This window comes from Silene latifolia, chromosome 2 (assembly GCF_048544455.1).
Source record: "Silene latifolia isolate original U9 population chromosome 2, ASM4854445v1, whole genome shotgun sequence".
Classification (NCBI taxonomy): domain Eukaryota; kingdom Viridiplantae; phylum Streptophyta; class Magnoliopsida; order Caryophyllales; family Caryophyllaceae; genus Silene; species Silene latifolia.
The window spans coordinates 141,993,846-142,015,727 of record NC_133527.1 but is presented as its reverse complement, the minus strand read 5'-3'; the positions used below and the strand labels follow the sequence as shown (position 1 = coordinate 142,015,727).

The window sequence follows — 21,882 nt, the reverse complement described above, 5'->3', positions numbered from 1 at the left end:
ATTTTGAAGGTGATTTTCGTGGGGTCTATGCCAGAATGGTCGCGGGAGCAATCCATCCTGGAGTGGGTAGTTTTGAATGCTTGGGGAATTCTCCCTCGGACGCGGTGTTGGGGGATTGAAGATGAGTCGACGATAGGCGTCGTCGAGTCGAGTGATTCTCTCAGAGAGGCTGGCAATGGCCTCCTCAACTTTCTGAAACATAGTGAGTATAGTGGCAGCACTGAACACAAACACTCCGTCTGAAGGATCCTTTTCCAGAACATTCACCTAGTCGTCAATCGGCAAGATGAGATGAGAGCAGTCTAGGGTCGGCTCATCGTCAGAGATGGCGTGAATTCCCAGAGGATTCGTCTTGTTGTTTGGCTTAGTTGGTGGGGGTATAGGCAAATCTCCCTTCTCAATCATGTCTTGAATGAGGTGCTTGAGTTTGAAGCAATTTTCGGTATCATGTCCTTTCCCTCGATGATACTGGCAGAGGCGTTGGGGTTCCAAAATCGGGATTTCTTGCGCGTCGCCGGTGCAGGGTGGGCCCGATCGGTTGTAGCTTCCCTTGGTCCATGAGCCTTTTTAGGGCACTTGCATAAGTTGACCCTATGTTGGTGAACACTCTCTGGCGGCGTTCAATTTTATTGGCAGACGGTTCGACGAGGTTGACCTCATCAATATTGTTTGTCTGACCGTAAGGGCGAGATCCGGTTGAGGTGGATCCTTGATAACCCCTGCCGGTGGTCTTTGCTAAGACACCCTTTCGGAAGTCGTCCTCAATACGTGTCCCCAGAATCTGCAGATCTTGAAAAGTTTTGATATTTTGATACCTCAGCAGGTTGGCATAAACCGGGCGGAGGTTGTTGAAATTTTTTTCCACCAGAGTTGACTCACTCGGCTTACTGACCAACTGAGTACTCACCCTCCTCCAACGGGTTAGGAAATCAGTGAATCCTTCCTTGTCGTTTTGGGTCAACACCTCGAGAGTGCGGGTGTTGGCCTGGATCTCGACATTATAGGCATACTGTTTGGAAAACTCAACTGCGATCTCATCCCAGGTGGTAAGGTTTTTCGGGTCCAAGGAGTAGTACCATTGGCGAGGAATCGGCTCCAAAGAGGATGGGAAGATCCTGGTAAAAAGTTCCTGTTTGACCCCCTTAATGGCCATGTAGTCTTTGAAAGCACGGATGTGGTTGAGTGGGTCCTCCACTCCCTTGAACTTAGGCACATCAGTCAGGGTGAAGTTGTCAGGTAACTGGTCCCCAACAGGTTCGAACCTTTGGTTATTTTCAAGGTGGATGTTGTTACCCCGGGCTAGGAGTTGTTCTTCCAAGAGTTTCAGCCTCTTCTCAGTTTCAGTCAGAGGTGGGGTATTGTGTTCCCCAATTTCCTTGTTCTCGAGGGCAACGATACGGGTCTCGACGCGATCTAGAGTGACCTTAAGAGCGGTAAGCAGGCTGGCTAGCTGATCAGTTGAGACATCTCTGTTGTTATCATTGTTGTTGTGGTTGACAGACGAAGTCGAAGACGGGGCCATGGCTCACATTACAACTCCATCCCACACGGTTCCAAGACTGAATGCAGACAACACAGAGGACGAGACCAAGATCGACTCAACAAGATGGGGTGACCGTGTGTGGTACCTCGGTGCCGACTCGATTTATGACGTGACGGTGTTTGACCGAACCTTTGACATGAGTCCAACATGACGGCGTGACGCCATTGGACGGGTCTCGTGGTTAGACGACTCATAAGTAAAGACCCATAAGTACGTTTGCTTTGACTCGATAGACACGAGGCGGAATTGGAATGGTGGACTGAAGTTTTCGAAAATAGAAATTTTCAAAAAGATTCATTTGTCGCTTTAATGGGCGGCTTCCGAAGATAAAAATCTCCGCAAGTCGATCAGTTGAAAAGGGTTTGTCTTAAGTTTATTTGCAAAAGACGGTTTCAGTTTGAGTCGGCTCGGAAAACAGTGTTTTGAAAATCGAGTTTGAAATGCTTGAAAAGGTCTCGGGGACGGTGCATGGTCCTCGGGATCTCGAAAGTGTCTCGAGAAAAGGGTGTGTGCTTTTCTCGGGTTTTGAAAGAGCCATTATCGGCGCGAAACGGGTTAAAATCTGTGTCTAGACGCGGCGATTATAACGGCGTAAAAAGGTGATTTGAAACGGTTATACAAAACCGGGTTTGAAAAATCGTCATTATGACGGCCTAGAAAGGCGATTTGAAACGGTTATATAAAACCGAGGTTAAAAATCGTCATTACGACGGCCTAGAAAGGCGTGTTGAAATGGTTATACAAAACCGAGTTTGAATATCGTCATTACGAAGGCCTAGAAAGGCGTGCATCGGTCGGCGAAATACCGAGGTTTGAAATGGCCATTATAACGGCGCAAAAAAGGTGATTTTGAAAGTTTGCAAATGACACGGAAGGCCTTATGATCAAGTAGCACATAAGCACTCACAGTTTCATTATATTATGCATCATGCTGACACGGGTTTTGGCTTAAAAGGGTGGGTTACACACCAAGCAATCAAACCCCGATTTGCGAGAGGGATACCAATCCAAACAAAATGTGTAAGGATGGTGCCCTAGCCTCATGCTCGAAAGTGATGAAAGCTCTTTGACGAAACAGAAATGTGTAACGTCAATGGTATGCTTGACTCAATCGGGATTCAAAACGCGAGGATGAGAAAACTCACACCGACGGGACGAGCCAATTGGTCGAAAAGGGTTAGGTTGTGGGCCCGGACAAGGAACCCGACCGTGACCGTAATATCAATTAATGCATTCTAACCAAGACCTCGTTCGAGTCTCACCATCTAGGGATCACAAAGACGTAAGTGTCCTAGTTTTCCCCAGCGGAGTCGCCAATCTGTGGACATGGCCCACCCGCAGTCCAGTTCGTCTGCGGACATACAGCGGTCTTTTTCAAAGCCACGCTCGGCGGCGTAAAAATGCCTTCGACCGGATCGTTTTAGATCGGTCGGTTTCGTCTCGGTAAGGGTCTCGAAACGATTAGATATGTTCGGAGTCGCCACCAAGCATTTGTGGGATGCCTGAAACCCGTTCGAATTCCACTTTATACCTCGGTCAAATCGAAGCACAAAGCAGCGTTTGACATAGGTACTAAAGATAAGGAAATCGTCCCTCTTTAGCATCCTATCTCTAGAATGACTCTCGTACGCCCTGTATAAGGTCGTCCACTATCCAAAGTTTCTCAGTAAGAGGTGAAGGTACGTATTGGGAAGCCCTTTAATCAGACACCCAATTCCGCCCGCGTTTAGCGGCCTCTACTGATCGATCTTGGTTGGTTGAATGCAAAAGTTGATAAAACGGTTTAAATGCATGAATGCGCATCCAATGATTTAAACCTAACATGTGAGAGCTTTCTAAGTCGTTTGATTTAATCCAAGTATCAAGTATAAGATGTCGAGTTGGATTAAATATTGATTTGCATGCAAGACGAAAATTAAACATCCATTTACCGTATTAGGTTTAGGGTGCATAACATGATCCATTTGTCTTAGTAAGGCATTTTACAAATATGGTTTGAATAGTCATCTAATCCGTCCTATATCCGGGTTAACCGGAGTCGGGATCGTCCTGGACTAATGCTAGAAGGGAATAGGCCCTGTACCAGACGGCTATAAGAGGCACGAGCCAGCCGGCGGTGTAAGGGGCCTCCCTCTGGTTTTGAAAATGAGAAAGAAAAGGCCTGCTTGAGGCGCGGGTTAGCCAACGGTTATATGCCGTGTTCTGACTGTTTAGAAAACGTTATGAAACGTGTTGAAAATGGGTATTTGAACCCAGTTTGATTTGAAAGGGTCGTTTAGACCGCATTTGTCGATTTGAAGAACTAGACTCGAATAATCATCATTATTTGATAATGTTCGGTGTCGGGTTCGGTTTGACAAGCTTGACATGAATAGTTTTGAAAATGATTATGGACTAATTGTTTTAAGTCCATTTTGAATGTAATTAGTCGATACTCATCATCGTACCCGGGTTAAAATCCGGCATGGTATGTATAACCAAGGATGACTTTGTGTTGGTGACTAATATGCTTGTTTGAAAAATGTAAAGAAAATGAAATAAAAGGCTTTAAAATACCTCTTAAATGTCATTAACCAAATATTATCACCGAAACACGGATTTAACCGTCATGGTATGAAGAACCAAGGGTGAAAAATGTTTTATGGTTAGAACATGTGAAATGAAACAAAAGGTTTCAAAAATACTTGAAATGGTAAAAACCGATTACAAATATGAAAATGGATTAAGGGAAATGACGAGAACAAACACGGTTGATTTCTGGTCTGAATACCCCGTTTAGACGCGAGCCAGTTGGCGACCTAAGGGGCTTCTGCCTCAGACCAAAAATTGGTTGTGGCTCGTTTATTCCATGTTTTGGTTCATGTTATGCATGTTTTAGCATGTTAAAGTCATGAAACAAATGAAAACATAATAAAAGAGGGTTTTTACACCCTCATACTTACATGTTTGGTTATGGCGAGTGACCGACGTAAGTGTAACAACTTGCTTGATCGGAAAAAATTCGGTTTAAAACCGTTTTGGTAAGTAAAAGAGTGTTTTAAGAGTTTAGTGATGGTGTAGTGGTCAAAGTGGTCGGACAAGTGATTTAATGCACGATGACGGTACCAAACAATGTGTAAGGCTCGTGTTTACGATTGGTAGGTCGTAAACACGAGTCGGATTGTGACTTTAGAAGTCGAGTCGAGAATTTAAGGGAGAAAAGAGGGGGCGGACACTCGCGTAAGTCTCAAATGGGTGGCATTTGAGGGGTATTTATAGGAGAATGAGTGGTTGTGTGAATTTTGAGCGACGTGGCCACCTGGGCTACTCAAAAAGGCGCGAGCCATGCGGCGGGTCTTCGAGTTGTGTTGTCGCTTTCACAACAAATGCAATCATGATTTGTTCTATCCTAGGTTTTGTAGTCACATGTTTGGTACTTGACCATTCATGAATCCGGGAAAACTTAGCATAGAAGGCTTGAAAATATTTTGTTTTTGTGGTTGACTCGATTTGACTCGTTGTTGGAGTCGGGATTTGAATTTTCGAGTCGGTTTTTGGTCCGGTGTCGGTTTTGACTCTAGTTAGTGTCATCGCGACCCCGTCGTCGTGCATTAAACACTCCAGGTATTTTTGAAATGTTTTGAAATGTTTTGTTTTCGAAATCGTTTTAAGTTTTCCGACGTAAAGTTGTACACAAACTGTCGATCAAACGCTGCGATCCCAAAACATGTTGTAGTCCGATAATCATCGGGTGTTTGTTGGAGTCTCCGCAGATACTGGGTATCTACAATATCATCAACATGACGATTCCATTTACATTTTAACTTAATCTTCATTAAATCAAAATCTACCAATTCTTCATATGATAATTTTAACTGATTAAAACAACAATATGAAAAATAAAAATGGAAATAGATCATCAAACAGTGGAAAAAAAACGAAAAATAGACGGCTTAAAAAAAACCCTCTCGGCAAAAAATTTTTCCAACCGAAACCTATTTTTGTTCGAAATTCCTTTTATTGTTTACATCCAATTTTATGAAAATCATCAAAATAAAATTCGTGGCCTTGGCTCTGATACCACTTGTGGGATATATCTGTATGCATCCCTTTTACTATAAGGATTATAACGAAATTTATAATGATGAAAACTAGTCATAAAATAAATTGCATAAACAAAAGTAGAGAAGAGATGAAGAATCAATCTTCGGTCCTAGCAAATTCGGCCTAAGAACAATATCGCAATGATATTCGCCTATTAGTTGCACCCAAGATGCTCCGAGAAATGCCCCTCAAATTGCCAGAATGAGATCCCCAATTTTCTGTAAAATATTAGGGTTTTGTGTGTGTGAATTTTGATGAGAGAAATGATAGGAAAAATTAGGTTAGAAAATGAGTCCACCCCCTCTCTTAAAACCGTGTAGGTTAGAAAAATAGAGGGAGATATTTTCTTCCCTTTTTTTAATCATGACCGAAATCTGGAGATTATTCTCCTTATTATTTTCGGTTTTTACAACTACCAAAATGAGGTGATTAAATCTCCTTATTTTTGGTAGTTTCCAAAATGTATATAAAGTGTATAAATTATAAATTGTCATTTAATTTATACCGTATTAATTAGTCTACACACACAAACTTGCGATCGACTTATTAATCTTTGGTCTACGTAATAATTTATAATGACAATATCGTATAATATATGCTTCAATTATAAATATCGCATATTTACAATTAGCTAATTAAATATAACCGATTACATTTAATTACGAATTAACATATTAACATATTAATTCGTCCAAGCTAACATTATATACATTAATTAAATATAACTTATTATATTCAATTTACGAATTGACAGTTAATTCGTCTCAGCTAATATTATTTAATCGGCATTAAATAATTGTCTCATCAACACGGTGACTAACTGTTTAGTCATATAAGGCATCAATTTGATTACATTTCCATAATCACATCTCTCAAACACATCCTTTAGGTGTGACTTTTAGGGACCAGTTGATCACCGCCATCTGTATGATAATAACGTCAAACTTTCTAGCAAGCCAACCGTTAATAGGTAATCGTTAATCAACTGATAAAATACGAAGTATACCCTTGTGAACCTGTAAGAGATTTACAAACGTTATCACACTAATTTGTGGAGGACACAAGCTCCAACACTCATCTGGCTCCTCATCCGTGCCATAGCTAAGACATCCTAGACCGCCTCTTTGAACGATTGGCTCCTGCACAGCTGGAGCAATGAACGGCTCTTCCTTCCCCAAACCATTTCCTGCAATATCCAAAACAGAAGAATTGTCCTCCAATTTGCTCCCAATATGGGGCGGAGGTGTCACAACAGGAATAGGCACAGGTACTAAAGTAGGCATATCAGAAAGCACAAAATAAGATTTCTTTTTAGAAATCACATTACAAGTAACTGGCCACATAGGATCCTTCTTCCTAGGGGACTGGGCAAACATAATAGAGTGCTTCCCTATCTTAAAGGTCAAAGTTCTTTCCCCCACATCAATTACCGCACCAGCAGTGTGCAGAAATGGTCTTCCCAAAATAATTGGGGTGTTGACATCTTCAGGAATGTCCAAAACAACAAAGTCAACAGGAAAAAAAACTTCCCAATTTGTACAGGCACATTCTCTAAAACACCTATCGGCCGCATCTCAGACCGGTCAGCCATTTGCACAGTCATGTCAGTAATAGCAAATCTAGTCAATCTCAATTTCTTAGCCAGACTCAAAGGCATAACACTGACACTAGCCCCTAAATCACATAATGCCTTCTCAATTGAGAAGGTACCAATATTACAGGGGACGGAGAAACTACCTGGGTCAGACAGTTTACGAGCAGCAGTGTGAGTTAAGTATAAACTAGACTCCTCAGTTAAATGCACAGACTCGACAGCATTCAAAGACCTTTTCTTAGCTAGCAGCTGTTTCATAAACTTCATATATGTAGGTACTTGATTAACTAGCTCTAAGAAAGGTATTTGCACATTAAGACTACGCACTAAATCTTTGAATTTACCGAATGTTACCTCATCTTTGGTTGGCACTAGTCTCTCTGGATAAGGGGCTGTAAGAAGCAACTTAGCCCTCTCTTCTAGGTCTCTCATACCGGCATCAGTGGACTTAGGCTGAAAATCCACTACTTTGTCTTTGTTGTAGCTCGAACCTTCTTCAGACCGTCTCAGAAATGAACCATTAACCGTCATAGGGTCATACTTTGGAACCGAAAATGACCCATCATCATTTGGATCTTGCCTCGATAATTTCGGAGTCGTCTTACCCCGAAACAAGAAATCCCTCAAGTTATCTGGCATTAGAGGACGAAACGGTTCGACATCAGCATCATCATCAGTCGATCGACCAGTGGGGTCGGTCGATCGACTGATCTCTTTCTTTCCAGAATGAACAGAAAGATCAGAAAGTGTCGCTGAGGAATAAGGGGTGGTCGATCGACTAGGTGTGGCGGTCGATCGACCGTTATCGCTGTTGTTCGTCTTTTTCTCGCTCTTTTTCTTCTTTCCTTTTCCAGCAGCTTTTCCACCTTTTTCAACCATAACTCCCTCGGGTTCATCCTCTACAGTAACGGGTCCAGCAAGGGTAGACCCTCTCCTTAGTTTGATTGCATTCAGGGTCTCTTTCTTCTGGTCCGGCTGCGACGGTAACTGGCCCGGAGCTCTAGTAGCAAATTTACTGGGTAACTGGCCAATTTGAGTTTACAACATCTTTGTACTAGTCTCTCTAGCCCGAGATTCCTTCTGCAGCATTCCTGTCAAGCTCTGAAACATGTTTTTGAGCTTAGAAGCTTCAGAACTTTGAGACTGCTGCTGCTGCTAAGGTACATAGGGTGGTTTCTGGTATGGTTGCTGCTGCTTATGAGGGGGCACATAATTCTGCTGCTGCGGAGGTGGAGTCGGATTTTGGACATTCTGGCTACTCCACCTCAAATTTGGATGCACATTAGAAGGATCAAAGTAGGTGTTGGTCTACCTATAATGTTGAAAAGCAGCACAAACCTCATTGGGACTAATGCATAAATCTGCAAAGTGTCCTTCTCCTCCACATCTCTTGCATGAAAAGGGACCGTCTGACACAGCATTTACCTAATAAATACCACCCTTTGAAGCTCTTCCTAACTCATACTTGTCAAATCTCGCCGTAAGAGCCTCTAATGCAGTTACGGAAGGAGATTCAACAGCTCTCCTTTGATTTCCCCTAGAGTTTCCATGCTCAGCTTTATGGGTGGCCAGGTCATCGATGATTTTCCACCCCTTTGTCTCACCGCTATTTTCTTGAAATCTCTCATTAGCTCTAGCATCTAGGATAGCTCTCTGATCATCATAAAGACCATTATAGAACTGGTTGCACATAAACCATTTCTCAAACCCATGGTGTGGAATAGAGCGAATTAGCTTCTTGAATCGGACCCAAGCTTCATGAAAATCTTCATTAGGTCCTTGCTTAAAACTCGTGATCTGAGCTCTAAGTGTGTTTGTCTTGGCCGCGGAATAGTATTTCTTGTAAAAAGCCAAGGCTAACGAATTCCAGTTTGTAATTCCTAAGGCAACACAATCCAGATCCCTATACCACTCCCTTGCAGCATCTCGGAGTGAATAGATGAACATTGTCTCCTTGATCTGGTCCTGAGTAACGCCTTCAGGTGGAGGGATGGAACAGACATAGTCAACAAATATCTCCATATGCTTGGCAGCATCCTCATTTTCACCTCCTCCAAACTGGTTTCTCTCAACCAGATTGATATAGGATGGTTTTGCTTCAAACCCTCTAGTGGTACCAGCTGGTAAAGTAAATCCCTTATAGAGATTTTCAGCTTTTGGCTCGGAATGACTCACTATACTAGCTTCTTCAGCCATATCTGGAGATGTAACGGTCTCAGCTGATGAGATAGAAATAGGAGATGAACGTGGATCCTCCTCAAATAACTCGTTCTCGTAGTAACTGGACAGAGTACCCAGCTCTTCCTCTGTCGGCAATACTCTAGATGATCGTCTCAACTCACGTAAAGTCTTCTCGATCTCAGGATTTAACGGTAGTAACTCACCACCCTGTGACCTGCGCATAAGAGGAAACTACAAGTAGAATATGAGAAAAGTTTAAGGAACGGAAGTCCCTTAAACTTAGAGAATAGACTAAAATAAAAAGGAACAACTAAAACTAGCGCTGCCTCCCCGGCAACGGCGCCAAAATTTGATACTTGTCGATGTGAGTATCAAAAATAATATTTATAATTTCCAAACTACAACTAGCAAGCGGTAGTAAGGGTCGATCCGCATGGAGGTAGGGAGTTAAGTTGTTTTATTTCAGTCTATGAATTTATGGGGGGTTTTGGATTGGATTAAATCTAATAAAATAAAATAAGAATGCAAATAACGAAAGAAATGTAAACAATAATTAAAAGAAGGCTAAGACGATCGGTTCACTGTAGCTTCGATGTCGGTAAACCTAGGTAAGTTTGAAATAATCATGTAAGATGGGCAAATAACAGGTCCTCTCGGTCCGAGTTAACTAGTAGCTCATTTCGGCCTATGATACTAATCCCTATGTCTCACTAAAACTAGCTCTCGCCCTGAATAGTGATTCCTAAAGCCTAAATTACTTATCTTTCGATTTTAGCAATTTAGTCGTCTCAATTTATTAATCTATTTTCCCTCCTCTATCTCTCGATCTTTTGGGTCGGTTAAATACTAAGCATTTAACTAGTCGCATGCATTCGATTTTGTTAAATATTGCTATTAAAACATTGAAACGATGCTAATCTAACACGACGCAGTCGATCGACCAATGAAGGTAGTCAATCGACCAACAGATACAGTCGATCGACCAACAAGGTCAGTCCATCGACCATACCCCGACTCAGATTTACCTATCTTACGCCATCTACACTACGGATCCCCTCACATCTTAGCGCGGGAGATTCAGCTACTCATACTGGAATTAATAGTGATATCGAAACTAAAGATGCAAATAACAAAATTCATAATTAAATTAAATAAACAGTAAAACCGCATAAAAGAAGGAATTAGGGCTTAGGGATTCTAACTAATCAATTCTAATCTATAAAGAAAGAACAAAATTCAGAGGAAGAAATACCAGAAATAAGAGAAGCAGGACGAACAAATCCGGATGCAAAGAAAAACTTTATTAAAAATACTTAAGAAAACTGTAGACTAGGTAATGATAAATCTGAACCCTAATACAAAATTAAAATAAATCCTCCCCCTAAAGCAGCAGGAAGAGTTATGTTATATAGAAGTATTACGTAAAACTCTTCTAAAAACCTAATTACAAATGGGCTTAGGTTAGAAATATTTTAATTCCCGTCAGGTTGCACAAGCGGTAGATCGACCATTGATATCAGTCGATCGACCAAAGGTCGAGATTATCAGAAGCTTCTGATTTGGAAATAAAACTTGTTCGTCAGCTCACGTGGTCGATCGACCATGGGACACAGTCTATCGACTGACTGCTTTTCCTGCAGTAAACTGTTCAGCATTCTGATAGTCTATAGACCACGTAGGTTAGTCTATAGACCAAGTTAGCTGATAGTCCGCTTCTGAAACTCTCGCAAATATATCTTTCAGGCCTTGCTACGCGCACCAAGTTCATTTCCCGACTCAAATCTTCATGTCAAATCCCATGCCTAACACTTAGGGACGGATTCGGCTCGATTTCCGCTGGATTCTTCACATTTCTGCAATATTACACAAAAACACGAAAGTAGACGGAAATAGGGAAAATAGCAGCATATACTACATAATTGAGCTCTGAAATGCGTGCAAAAAGAGGGTGTAAAACATCATATTTTAGACACGCATCATGAGAGCTGAGGAGGATCGACCTAGGATAAGGAGAGGGCCACGCCGAGTGTGGGAGAGGATGGTCGAGACACAGCCATAGCCGGCAACACCACCACAGCGCCCATTTCCTTGTTACCCTTACCTTGATACCCCGGAGACACGTGAGAGCTACCTGGCAGAGAGAAAGTCCTCTACCTTGATGCTCCAGAACATGCATGAGATGGCATATACTCAGGGCATTGGGACCTCGGGACCGCATCCAGTTTGGTGGAGGGGAGTTGGGGATTACATCGGGGTTTTCCACTCCTACGGGGTGGATGTGTCCACATGGGGAGCACCTCAGTTATACCTCTACGGCGGCTTGACCCCTTGGTACATGAGACCAGATGCTGGAGCCGGTGGTGATGCGGGTCTGGGTGCATCAGGAGCAGGCACCTCGGGTGGTGGTGGTGGAGATGAGGATTATGTCATGGATGAGCAGCAGCAGCAGCAGCAGGAGTGATGGTCCGTTTCTTTTATCATGTTTGTAGTTGTGTTGGATGTTAGTTTGTTTTGGTTGGTACCTTCTCTTTTCGTACTTGTCGTATTTGGTTTGTATTGGTGGCCATAAGGCCATACTTGCTTTTTCTAGACTTGTTCTACAGGATTTGTGGTCGGATATTCATCCCGACTCGCAGTTATGTGATCATCTATCTTGTGTCTCGTTGATATGGAGGTATTTTGACCTGTGGCCACTCGACCGAGTGCCCCTAACTCGATCGAGTAGCTGCAGATGTGGCAGTTAGGGGGTATTCTGATCTCGGGCTACTCGATCGAGTAGGGCCAGCTCGATCGAGTGTCCAATCCACTCGATCGAGTAGCACTGTTATAGGCACTTTACGAAAATTTAATTGTTTTGATGCTTTTATTTTTGCATATTTCGATATTTATCATGGGTATTGAAGGTTAGTAACATGTTTGGGTCGACTTATTAGTTATGTTTGGGTTCGTGCTTGACTTATAAATGACAGTTTGTGGGAAATTAATGTGACACAAAGAGAATTAATTGATTCTTTATTGCATTCATTTTACATCCTCAACGTCTATAAGAAAGCCTCACTTATTTATTATCAAAAATATTTGTCACTTACTTCATGGATTTTCCATAGTAAGGTTTGCATGTGCTTCATGGCTGTTGATAATCATTCTCATAAAGTAACAGGTGTATATAAGTTAATGTTAGTCGTGATTAGTGAGTAATGTCGATAAAGTGCAATATGTGTCAAGGTAAGTGAGTAAGTTATTTGGTGGCGAACTTCGGGGATGAAGTTCTTTTTTAGAGGAGAAGAGTAGTGTCGCAAAAGAAAAAGCCGAAATTATAATAATTTTTACCGTATGTTTGTAATGTTTTACCGTATGTTTGTAATGTTTTATAATGTCAGTGTTACATTTCAAGTACGAGTTTACAATTGTTTTAATCGTTTTGATGAGTAAATTGTATGTCTAAGTAAAATATGAGTAATTTACAATGAGAAGAAGTTCATAAAGAGAAAGGGATGTCAAGAACAATAGCGGAGTTGTTGATAGGCTAGTCGTATACCTATCAAAAATAACCAACTAGCTCTAACTAATATAGCTAGGGAAGTCAGGTCGTTCTCCACAGGGAGATGGGAAAGTGTCAGCTTTAACTAAGCCCGTCACGGTAACCAATTTGGGGGTTTAAATTTGTTTGTTCTAAAGTAAAGAGGTTAAGGAAGAGAAAAAGGCAATAGAATAGAGATTAAACTAATAAGGAGAAAGCAGCTAAGACAGTCGGTTCACCATGATCATTCAGTCAAGCAATCTAAATCTCAGGTCAATGCAAGCATGGTCTATGGGGCAGTGAATATCTCCTTCCGGTCTCAATTCGCCCTAAAGCACAAATAGCTTAGCTTACGCCCTCACTACGATGCCCTAATGTTCGCTACGAGTCTCACCCTTTCCAACCTTCCGGTCCAGGTCAAGTTTTACTAAGATTAAACGACTAATTGCATCGACTCAATTAGAAAGAAACAATTGAATGCAGCGATTCACAACATAAACTACACATGCATTAAACCTAATGAAGCGATTACTATTCCTTCATAATCATGGATTCCCTAGTCTTAGCAAAGGAAATTAGCTACATATCATCATCGGATCAACAATAATAATGCATAGATAATAGAAATTAAATATGATAATAATGCAAATAAAGAGATTGAATTAAAAGCAATAATGAAGAGCAATAAGAGAAGGAACTAATTAAAATAACAATAAAGGGATTAATATTAAGAAATGCATAATGTACCGATCACAAGTTCCGAATTCGAGTAATCTAGAGTAAGGTAGCAGAGAGTAAAGAGGGAAGAGAAGAGAAGAAGTCCTCAGGAGAGTCACGCAGTCTACTTTGTAAAGTAGAACACAAAAATCCTCCCCCTAAACGTAATCCAATAGCCTAATTACAAAGCCCATACGAAAATAGGCGGATAAATAACTACAGGATAAAAACCCCTCGATCGAGTGGAATTAAACCACTCGATCGAGGAACTAAGCAACAATTCCTCTCGATCGAATGGAAAAATCGTTCGACCGAGGACTTCTTATAAGGGCCTTCTCGATCAAGTATGAAAACAACTCGATCGAGTGGAACACCAAGAGATAAAGCATTCGATCGACTGAAAAGAGGTCGATCTAGCTGTATTAGCGCATAAGGCACTTTGACACCTTCCGAAATCAGCTCACGCGTCTTCAAACGGATGGACTTCGAGCTCCGATTCCTTGTTCTCCATAAATGTATTCAAATGGGACGAGTTTAGGCTTGATTTGTCTTCTTTTCGGTCCGTACCTGCAATTTACACAAGACAGACCAAAGTAGACTATTCGGGGGTATTTGTAGCTAGATGCCACGTAAAATAGTACAGAAATGCGTGTAAAAATGAGGTAAAAACCTTATATATAATATACGCATCAAATCTCCCCAAACCAAAACTTTGCTTGTCCCCAAGCAAACTATGAATGCAACTAAGAATAAACAGTGGAATGGGACCAACGCATCAGCTACACATCATCCACCAAAACCAGTTTAATGCAACAACTAACAAAGTGGCAAGTGATAAGTGCAAACGAATTAAATCAATGTTTCAAACTTACTGAACCGTCGACCTTGCAAGACTCAAATATATCGGACTCTCACGGGTCGCTCATAACTCAAATTTAAACATAGGGTGAGTATATAAGTGAAAGATAGAAAGAAGTAAAGACACTCACCTAACTCGACCTATAAGAACATGCATGCAGTTAACATGAATAAAGTCTCTAGAACCGTACATATGCATTCCAACCAATCTAATGACTAAGACACATGCCGAGGACTTACATTTGGGTAAGTGAGGTAATGGGTATAAAGGGGCTAAGATGAATTTGGAAATGTGGAGTTAATAGCCGGGCTAGCAACAACGGATCCAAATTGTGAACTGCATCCCAACTTCGTACTCAATATAACAAAACAAAACAGTGCAAATTAGATGCACTCAACTCACAATACTCCATAAACTTGTCAACTCCCCATAGGATACAAATAAGACATGGGAGTGAAAATCATCTATACAATTGTTTCATTTTTCCGCATATGATTTTTCTTTCTTTTCATATTCCTTTTTCAATTCTTTTTTTTTTCTATTGCTTCTTTTTTTTTTCTTTTTCCACAACATTTTTCTTTTTATCCCCTTCAACTCTTCCACCGATTTCTGAAATTAGATATATAACCAAACTACAGTAAAGCTTTCCAAAACATCTACTCATCACTAGCTTGGCTAGGGTAGGCAAAATAATAGACTGTAGCTAATAGGACAAAAGGGTAGTTTGGCTATGTGAGGCTCATGGGTAGAATAAAATAAAGGGAACTGCCTCTCCTAACATGCGTCACCATCCACAGACCGAATGCATACAGGTATTAAGAAGACTAGATTCATGCTTATGCAAATTGATGTTACATGCCTTATAGAGAGTACTACTCACATCCTACATGAAACCGGTCATGAATGTCACCAGTTTATAAAGCTCTAACCTCAGAACGTAATGTAGTTTGCCAATACATGAGTTAAGTCTATTCGTTAAGATAAGAGATAAACAAAAACTCGTAGATTATGCACATTATCATGCCAACGAAATGTCAAGAATATGCATGGCAGAGGTAAAGATTCAATGTAGCATCAAAGTTAAAACGTTCCGACTCAAAATAAACGTGAAACTTTGTTGAATTTTATGTGATTTTTGAATTAAAAACAACGATGCATGCGAAAATGAATAAACATGCAAACGGAAATGCAAGAAAATATGCAGACACGGATATGGATGCATACCTCCCCAAACCAAACCGTCCAATGCCTTCATTGTACCAAAAATAGGGAAAGGAATGCAAACTAGGGATAAAAGGGTAATGGGAGTCGGAAAACTTACAAGACGGCGTAAAGAGGGACCTCCCCAAACCGACCATGAACATGAGAGTACATAGGTAGGCACACAGCAGCTCACAAGACGTAAAATAGCTGCTGGATCAAATAACTGCTCGATCGAACGACACATAACAGTTCGATCGAGAGGAATGGGTGTCAAATTCACTCGATCGAGAGGAATGGGTTACTCGATCGAGAGAATAGAAATTGCAGATGCTCGATCGAAGACAGAAGATGCTCGCTCGAAGAAAATTCCCTGCAAAAGTACTCGATCGAGCAGAAAAACTGCTCGATCGAGCTGTTTCACCTGCAAAACATGTATAATAAGCATAGGAAATACAAGAAACGCATAGTACGGCGTTTAAAGTTCGAAAAACAGCTAAAAGGAAAGAAATAAGTTCAACAAAAGTACAACAAAACAAAACAGTCCGGGTTGCCTCCCGGAGAGCGCAGGTTTATGAGGTCCTGCACGACCTTTATGGCTTCAATTAACTGGTGCATCAAGCTCGTCTAAGTACAAGACTATGACACGATTATCTGTATCATTTGCTTCGTGATAGTGCTTCACATATTTCCCATTCACCTTGAACCGATTTACCTCGGGACCTTCTAGCTCAACGGATCCAAATTTAGTGACTGTTGTCACCGTATAAGGACCACTCCACCTAGACTTCAGCTTGCCAGGAAATAATCGCAGTCGGGCATTAAACAGTAACACCTTCTACCCGACATGAAACTCCCGAGGTAAGATCCTTTTGTCATGCCATCTCTTCGTCTTCTCCTTGTAGATACGTGAGCTATCATAGGCGTTGAGCCTAAACTCCTCTAGTTCATCTAACTGCAAAAGACGGTTCTGACCACACAATTTAGGATCAAATTTAAGTTCATGAATTGCCCACCAAGCCTTACATTCCAACTCAATAGGTAAATGACATGATTTCCCATAGACTAACCGATAAGGTGATGCACCAATCGGTGCCTTAAAGGCAGTTCTGTAAGCCCATAATGTGTCTTCTAATTTAAAACTCCAGTCCTTCCGTGATTTAGAAACTACTTTAGATAAGATCTCTTTAATCTCGCGATTAGAGACCTCGACCTGACCACTAGTTTGGGGATGATACCCCAAACCACGCCGGTGTTGGACACCAACTTTAGACAGAATAAAAGTTAGCTTCTTTTCTTTAAAGTGCATTCCCCCATTACTAATGACTACTCTAGGGACACCAAATCGAGAAATATGATCTTTTTAAACATCTTTATCACGGTTTTGGCATCACAATGGGGTGAAGCAATTGCATCTACCCACTTAGATACATAGTCAACAGCTACTAAAATATACCTGTTACCTTTACTAGATGAGAACTTTCCTTGGAAATCGATGCCCCAGACTTCGAAGACCTCAACCTCTAAGATACCATTTTGTGGCATCTCATGTCTCTTTAAAATATTCCCTAATCGTTGGCAAGCATCACAAGCTGAAACAAAAGCCTTAGCATGAGCAAACAAAGTAGGCCAGTAAAAACCAGACTGAAGTACCTTAGCTACAGTGCGCGATGGACCGTGGTGACCACCATAAGAGGATGAGTGACATCCTTCCAGGACTACTTTGGTCTCCCACTGCGGAATACACCATCTGTAGAGACCGTCTGCATATTCCTTAAACAAATAAGGATCATCCCAAAAATATTGCTTAGCGTTATACAGAAAACGCTTCCTCTGCTGATAAGAAAGGTCAGGCGGCAGCTTGCCACTGACAACGTAATTAGCTATATCTGCATACCAAGGTTCTTGGTTAATAATAGAGGACAATACAACAAATAAAGAATCATCAGGAAAAGACTCATCAATAGGTAAATAATCTTCTCCCTCTTGTCGTGATAGTCGCGACAGATGATCAGCTACAACGTTCTCAGCTCCTTTCTTATCTTTTATCTACAAATCAAATTCATGAAGAAGGAGTATCCATCTCAATAGCCGTGGTTTAGCTTCCTTCTTAGCCAGAAGGTTCCTCAGCGCTGCATGCTCAGTAAAAACAGTAACTTCTGACCCAATCAAATAAGAACGAAATTTCTCTAAGGCATAAACTACATCTAACAGCTCTTTTTCAGTGGTGGTGTACTTCACTTGAGCCTCATCCAGAGTTCGGCTCGCATAGTAGATTGCATTTAAAGCTTTGTTTTTCCTTTGGCCTAGCACCGCTCCTAGTGCATAGTCACTGGCATCACACATTATCTCAAACGGCAAATCCCAATCGGGAGGTTGTATAATTGGCGCAGATACCAAAGCCTGCTTTAACCTGTTAAACACAGAAAGACACTCATCAGTAAATACAAAAGGGGAATCCTTAAGTAGCAGTTGTGTAAGTGGTTTAGCAATCTTTGAAAAATCCTTGATAAATCGGCGATAAAAGCCGGCGTGACCAAGGAAACTCCTTACTCCTTTAACATTAACAGGAGGAGGTAATTGCTGAATCACTTCCACTTTTGCTTTATCAACTTCTATTCCCCTGTCAGAAACTAAGTGCCCTAAGACAACTCCCTCGTTGACCATGAAATGGCACTTCTCCCAGTTAAGCACGAGATTAACCTCAATGCAGCGCTGCAACACTTTATCAAGGTTAGACAGACAGTTAGAAAAATCACTTACATAAACACTGAAATCGTCCATGAAAACTTCCATAATAGACTCAATGTACTCTGAAAATATCCCCATCATGCACCTTTGAAAGGTAGCAGGGGCATTACATAAAGCAAAGGGCATCCTGCGATAAGCAAACACGCCCTGAGGATAAGTAAAACTAGTCTTAGCTTGATCATCTGGGTGAATAGGGATCTGAAAGAACCCTGAGTACCCATCCAAATAGCAGAAAAACTTATGAGAAGCTAACCTTTCTACCATCTAATCAATAAAAGGAAGGGGAAAGTGATCTTTCTTGGTGGCGGCTGTAGACACCTCGTTTCTGCACCTCCCGCAAACCACCCGGTGATGATTGGGCCGCATGTCTGGTACGCGGAACGATTTGTGACAGTTCGTAAGTTTATCGTCAAGTGATTGCTCAAACATTTATGTCTACCTCTTAATTGTCATCTACGTGCCGATACGGTTGTTTTGGCAGTAATTAGAGTACATTTGGAGTCCGGGTCAAAAACCGTCTTCATTTCCTAAAAACCGTCAAATCCCGAGTCAAAGCAATGGGCTTGTCTACCTAAGGTTAGGATGTCATAAAATGTTGATATTATATCTCATTTTGAGTCTCATGTCACTTCTTTGGGCTAAACTAAAAGTTTACATTACAAAATGTGCATTTCATTTAGTTAAAATAACAACCCGAACTTTAGGCCCGATTTACGAGGTCATAACGACTTTTTTGGGTCAGGCCTATTTCACAGAAAGTTCTATATCTCTTTCTTAGCTTTCCAACGCCACCGAAATAACCTTGATCCGAGTCTTGTAGAGAAAGTTATGCCTAAAATACGACAGGCTGTCAAACGCGCTTTCTTGCGTAGGAGGAACCCGCTGAGGAAAGGACGCAGCAGGTGTTGCGCCTCTTCCAAGGGACGCAGCTCTGCTGCGCCTTTTCCTCAAGGTTTTCTTTTTGTTCAAGTTTCCGTGTTTAACCTAATTCGGTTGTTTCCGGATCTTTCTCTCCTTTCCTAATTCCTTCCGTGTGATTAGTATAAATAGAGACCTTCGATCTCTCATATTTCTCACGCGAGTGTCCGCCCTTCTCTTCTCCCTTTGCATTCTAGACTTTTATTCTTACTTTTTGGTGTCTACTTGCTTGAACATTCGACCACGTAAGCTCGGATCCTTCTGAGTACCAGCCTCGTTTGCATGACCGACCAATTTGACCAACTCCACCATAATCAACTTAATTAATCTAATCGTTTTCCTCTTACGAGGGCACTTTCGTCTACATTCGAGTCGAGCATCACTAATCGATAACTTAGTTCTTCTCGTTTCGTCAAACATGTAAGTCTGAGGGTGTATAATCTCTCTTTTATTTATTGTTCTTTACCTTTTTGTATCATCATTAATGTAAGGTTTATGTCGAAAATACTTATTAAAACCGATTTCTAAAACCGTGCTTTAAAACCTCTTTTTACGGATTTCCAGAAGACAAACCGTCGAGAAAGGACGCAGCAACTGTTGCGCCTCTTAGAAGGAGCGCAGTTCCTGCTGCGCCTCTTTGTGAGGCTGCCGCAGTTCCTGCTTCCTTTCTTCTTCCTTCGTCCTCTGTAATTCGTTCGTCCAAATTTGTTTCGTTTGTTTCCTATAATTCTTTGACATAATAGCTTATCATCTCACATGTATATTATTTATCATTCATTCACATGTTTAATTCGTCATTAAATTCGACTTAAATCCCTTATAATCCGATATTTGCGGGTTTTCGTCATTAAATTCAATCCGGGTTGTAGGAATTCGATTTGTTCATATCGGGTTTCTGGAATTCGATCCTTGATATATTTTCCATCTGTTATTCATGATATTCGTCATTAATTCGTCATTAATTCATCATGTTTAACCTATTTTGTTCACCTATGTCACTAATCAATCTTTTAATCATGTAATTAATTCGTTTGCATCCGTCTCATCCATGTTTTATTGCTTTCATGACTCATTCACATGTAATTAATATGCTAATCACTTTCATCCGAGTCAATCATCGTAATCAATCCATTAAAATCACCAATTAACATTAACGATTTGCAGTTCCGGCTTCACAGCCAGAACTCACCCTTGGAACAGACGCAGCAACTGCTGCGCCTCTTCCAAAGGGCGCAGTCCTGCTGCGCCTGTTCCGGGTTGATTTCTGTCTCTGAACTCTGTTGTTGCTTGACCTAGTTTAATTAGCTTATATTTAATTAACTATTATCCGTATTATCGTCTAATTCCTGTTCGTTAATTTATTCTTTTATTCTTTTTCTCAAATTATCCGTTTTAAAGGTATTTTCGACATAAATCAATAAATCCAATGTAATTATTGTAATTTTCTATTATTGTATTATTTATCGCATTTGTATGATTTATTTGCATGTTTTCACATGTAATTGAGCATTAAATCCTACTTCGACCCAATTGTATGATAAACTATGTGTCAACCGACTTAGTCTAATTCTCACATGCTAGGATTAATTCTATGGATGTTGCATTGCATGCATATAATCGACGATATATCGAGTATAGAAGATTTCCCTAATCATTAGTAGAGGCCGCTATCGAGGCGGGCGGGATTAGGTGTTCGATCAAAAGAGCTTCCTAATACGTACCCTCACCTCTTACTCCAGATCTCTGTGAACATCCGTGTTCATTGGCATCCACGAGAGTCATTCTAGACATAGAATGCTAAGGGTAACGAGTTCTTGGTGTTCATGTCACTACTTTGTGTCTTGACATGGCACGAGGTATTCGAACGGTTTCCAATTTTCCACAATAAATTGGTGGCGACTCCACAAAATGCAAACGCTTGTTCTCCTCCCAAGCGCCCCCGTGGCCCATGTCCACAGCGGCATTCAGCTGTCTGTAGTCTATGCACATCCGCCAACCAGTCACTACTCTAGTAGGTATTAACTCATTTTTATCATTCCTGGCCACAGTAGTCCCTCCTTTCTTAAGAACTACCTGCACTGGACTCACCCACTTGGAATGACCAACAGAATAGATAATACCTGCGTCGAGCAGCTTCATTACCTCAACCATCACAACATCTTGCATCTTTTGGTTCATTGGCGACCGACCTGTCTCGCAAGGTTTGTGATCTTCCTCCAGCTCTATCCTGTGCATACAAATATCGGGACTAATCCCCTTGATATCATCCAAAGAATAACCCATGGCTTCTTATTTTTCTTAAGTACAACTAACAAAGCAGTCAACTGATCATCATCAAGTTTAGCACTAACAATAACTGGATATTGCTCAGTATCATCTAAGAAAACATATTTTAGATGAGAGGGAAGAGGCTTACGCTAAGGTACCTTTACCTCTATGGAGCAAAGGGTACTGATCATCTATTCCACTTGCCCTCCCTCAGCGTCGGTGAGTTCACGCTCATCTAAATCAGCTTC

At 41.1% G+C, this 21,882-nt stretch overlaps 1 non-coding gene across 1 annotated transcript; it reads left to right on the top strand.

Moving 5' to 3' along the window:
* Positions 1 to 8,925: 8,925 nt before the first annotated feature.
* LOC141645118 (small nucleolar RNA R71) lies at positions 8,926 to 9,032 on the top strand. The gene has a single exon (XR_012544707.1). It is a non-coding gene; the product is annotated as a small nucleolar RNA R71 (small nucleolar RNA).
* Positions 9,033 to 21,882: the final 12,850 nt, after the last annotated feature.